The 4605-nt window shown below is 33.9% G+C and overlaps 1 long non-coding RNA gene across 1 annotated transcript; it reads right to left on the bottom strand.

Annotated features, from left to right (window-relative positions):
- Positions 1-403, bottom strand: LOC120324644. Its single transcript, XR_005566106.1, has 2 exons — positions 282-403; positions 1-199 (listed from the first exon to the last, which is right to left on the bottom strand). It is a non-coding gene; the product is annotated as an uncharacterized LOC120324644 (long non-coding RNA).
- Positions 404-4605: the final 4202 nt, after the last annotated feature.

Raw genomic sequence — 4605 nt, 5'->3', positions numbered from 1 at the left:
TGTAAAATTAAATGATTTATTGATATCACTGATTGATGGGATCAAAACATTCAAGGTGACACATGAAATCTTTTGAAACTGTGGCAATAACTGAGCAAATTTCTAGTCATTCGTATCTCTATAGTCCTCATCCCCTTGGCAGTTCACTTGTCAGGAGCAAGGTGTCCAACCTTCTCTTAACCGCTGATTCCTTTGCAACCTAATGAATAAGAAAATAAGGAATTTCAGTCTGCTGCTAAATTAGCATGAGTGTTTTGAATATAGTAGAAAATAGCACAAACCTGTTCAAGCAGTTTTTCTATCTTTGTTCTACTACAGAATAAACCTTTTCTTCAGGCTTCAACACATTAGGTTGCCTGGGAACATCAAAGAGGACAAATTAAATAAAAAGATGTATTATCTCCATAATTAGAACACCTATTATTACGAATATTAAAAATCAAAAGACTTGCCTTCAAAATATAAAGCATTGAAACACAGTGAGAGAAAAAGCTTAAAGTATCAGCAGTTACATATTTAATTATGTCAAACGTTATACAATTTAAATATTTCAAAGCAAATTCAGCTTTTGTTTTAAACTGGAAAAGTTTCCTCAAATGGCGGTGTTTTAAAATTTCCTTCTGTGTCTGAAGGCCTGCCCTAAAAAAAACCCCAAAAACAAATAGGAGGGGTGCTGAGAGGTATGTTTCCTAAGTCTTCTATCTTAGAATATGTTAAACAGTATACAATAAGAACCTCTTTTTCTCCAGGCTATGGAAGAAGTCTGAATAACCAGTTCAGATACAGGTTACTGGTTTAGATATGTGGGTGTAGATGGAGATGAATCCAATGTCTGGTGTCCAGTCCAGCATTATCTGAAGTCAAGAAGAATCTGTTGTCTACTTTTCAGACATTAAATTAACCCCTTGGTCATGAACAGTAAAGCAAATCTTGTGATATTATACTTTTAGGTGTACAACATCCTTTGAGAAAAACTGTGTAAAAGACACGAGCTAGTCCATAGCAGTGGGGATTATGTAGCATCAGATTATGTAGCATCATTTGGTGAAACAATGCAGTACATCAGTCATACACTGTGCAATATTTTAAAGGTTTTCTCAACATGCTGCAGCAAATTTATTTTAAAAATGGAACATTAAAAGAAATATCCTGCTATGAAAGTAGCTTGTTTTCATCCTAACAATGACATGAGACTGCAGTCAAAAGAGCAAATATGGTATGAGGTAATGTATGACTATCATCGTCATTATTTTCAAACAGAGCTTTATTTGGGACTGTGAGATTTGCTATGTCCCCTTCAGTGACAGCTCTATAAACACATATGGGGAAGAGGCAGGAAGAGGAGGAGGGAAAAATGTTGGAATTTATGTACAAACAAAGATTTATGCAGTTAAATTTGTCAGTTGAATGCTTTAAATATAGGACACTTTTGTTCACAAAAGTGTAGGTGGCAAATCTGCATTAACTGTGGATTTTGTTTGACTCAAATTGAGGACCAAGGGTAAATCCTAGTTCTATCAGCATAAGTGAAAAAACCCAACCAACCAACCAACCAAACCCCAACAAAACCCCAGCTTTCTTCATAAGTGGGTTTCTCTTAGGATTGCTTTTCAAGTTGAGTGACACTGAGTGAAGGAAAAGTGAGTTAGTCTACTCTTCTAAAACAAGAAGCATCTGAACCACAAATACTCAACAAAATATTGTTATTAATTATACTGTCTTTTCCAATCGGCTCTCTGAAGAGCACTTTTACATTTGTTATTCTAAAATCCAACCAAAGGGCAAAAGCAGACAGTTTGCTATAATGTGCTAAAGGTGAATTTCAATGGCTTTCCTGAAGAGGAGCTTGTTTCCACTTGTGATATCCACTTAGGTGGAGACCTTGGTATCACAGGAACTTTGTCTTAGTAAGCATTTACTAACTATACTGCAGTTTTATAGTGGACTTTGAAGCTTACTAATTTAACACAGTGATTAATCAAATTCAGTCTGTTACTGAAATGATGAGTGAATTTCCAGAGGGTTTGTACTATGTGGAAATAAGGGCACAAAGCCAAGTTCCTTTCTTCCTGAAGAGGGATACGGTTGAGAGATAGCCTTTCTTTAGCCTTCATAGCAAATCCACCAACAGATATTGAAGAAATCGTCAGAAATTTTATAATTATTTTTGCACACCATTGTTTTCTTCCATTACAATCAAAATAATGAAAGATATGTCTAAATATGTACATCAGATTTAGAATTTGTTATGTCTATTTTTTCCCCCTACATTTTACTTTAGAACTAAATGTGCCCTGCTGTTCCAAAATGACTTTTGAAGTATCCCAGATAAAGTATGTTCATACAACAACATAAAGAGATTATAATAATCATTTTCAAGAAAACAAAGTCAACAATAAAAGAGTGGTCACTGTAAATATATGTATTTAAATTAACTCACCAAAGTATAAACTACTACAAACAGATTTCATACTTTTTCCTGCCATGTGATTTCTCTGTCAGACTAATTACTCTATTGCTTCCTTAGAAATTTCCCAATTTAGTTTGCACATTTGGTAATAGAGAGAAGGTACCTCAGAGCTGTCAGTTTAAAGGTTAGGATCTACATTCAAGACCAAAACAATGGCATTAAAAAGCATAAGGAAAAAGGTATGAGATTCTGACAAAATGTTCCATCTTAAAATTAATGTATTTTAAGGTTTCCTCTTGCATGGATAGTTTTTTCTTTTCCTTCCCCCCATTCCCCTCCCACCCCCCACACTAGAGAGAAAAAAATGCAGTGGCATAGTGTGAAGATAAAGTAGTTTTTATTCCAATTTCATAGCTCTTACCTAACCTTCTTGTCTTCTGTTTCTCAGGAGTCCTATTTTCCAACATCATAACATCTGCTTTTTGTTTCTTGACCTTGCACTTTCCCTCCAGGCTATTCACTTATTTCCATTCCACTTCCTCCTCCTCACCAGGACATCGGCAGGGGGAAGTGCAGGTTAAGCAGAAGACAGAAACTCTGTGTATATAGTCTTGATTTTCACTTGGCATTCCAGACAAACTTCTGTCTTCCCTCCTCCTCCTACAGAAGCCAAATGCTATGTAGTTTCAACTCAATATGTGAAAAAAGCATTTTTTAATAGTTGTTCTTTTGCTCTTGTTTTTCCCCTGACCCCTCTAGGCTTGGTCCAACCTTTTAATTCCCATATGAAGTGACACACTCTTGATACTAGACAGAGAGCACCATCTCAGCCCTGATGAATTCCTTCTCGTTGCTCAAAAGAAACAAAATGCTAGAGTTTTGTAATGGACTTTTTAGCATATTTTTTTTTTAAGAAAATATGATATTTTAGCTTAAAAGTCACCCCAAATACTCAGCCTGAGGCAGACACCTCACATAGACACCTTTCAGTGCTGTGGTTTAATTTCAGTGATTATGAAAAAAATGCAGATAGAGTTTTATAGAGACTGTAACCTCACAACAATTAAATACAATGGAGATGTAACTATATTAGTTTAATGAATTAATTTCAACTTTTGTCCACTATCATTTTTCCACAGATTAAATTGCATGTTAGTTTAGGGTCCTCCAGCTTCAATAGCTGTTGGGATAAAGCTGGGACCTAATTAATTTTTGCTTGATATGTTTTGCTTTTTAAAATGTGGTTTCAATACAATAAAAACTTCTCAGTTGTCTACAGAGAAAATACAAATTTACAGGAAAGTCAATACAAGAAACTCATTTTCTTTCACAGGAAAAGGAAAAAAAACCCGAAAACTAAAAGAGAACAAAGTTCTCCCAGCTAGTTATAGATCAGGTTTTTCTCATTTAAGGGTGATTCCTTTCTACCTGACAACTTCTAATAGTAGAATAAATGTAATTTATTTCAGCTTGTTTTGAAGGGTATAGATGTTAGTGACAATAATATATGTTCTGTTGTACTTGTTTTGCATTATCAAGTTCCTATCTAATTTTTGCTCCTGTATTTGCAAATAAAAGGAATGTATTTAAAAATTATTTAGTAAACAGGGATAATAAGGCAGGAAATTGCATGATAAATCAGATAAAGACAAAAGTAAACATTTAATTAACTTTCTTCCTTCTCTTCCTTTAACCTTGCGGGATATTTTGTCCCTTGCTCCAAGGTAAACACATATCTGACAAAACAACGCTTTCAGAATTTCTGTTTAAATTTTTATTCCTAGATGAAAGGAAGATTATAAGCATAAATTAAACTGTCAATCAATGCTTTTTATGAAAAAAGTTTATTTCTAATAATTTGGGAACTGCTTGGAAGACCTTTTCTGGTTACGAAGAAAATAATTCAAAGCTGAGAATTTATGTCTCAATCTGTGGTTGATTGATTGGTTGATAAATTAATTTTTAAACAAGAAAGGGGAAGCTTTGACTTAGTACTTACTAGTGATTAAAATTGGTATAGTCTATATCAAAATATTGCATCATATTTATATTTAAATATGCGTATTTATAATTTGAGAGGCAGATGGATGCTCAAAATACAATCCAGTTATTCTTCTGAAAACTATGAGAATACCTAGACATAAATAGGAAAAAAACCCACTTTTAAAATGCTAGCAATTTTTTACTTTATTCCT

This window comes from Pipra filicauda, unplaced genomic scaffold, assembly GCF_003945595.2.
Source record: "Pipra filicauda isolate LSUMZ 115617 unplaced genomic scaffold, ASM394559v2 scaffold61_size3293851_pilon, whole genome shotgun sequence".
NCBI classification, from domain to species: domain Eukaryota; kingdom Metazoa; phylum Chordata; class Aves; order Passeriformes; family Pipridae; genus Pipra; species Pipra filicauda.
The sequence above is the reverse complement of the archived record's forward strand: the minus strand, read 5'-3'. Positions and strand labels throughout refer to the sequence as shown.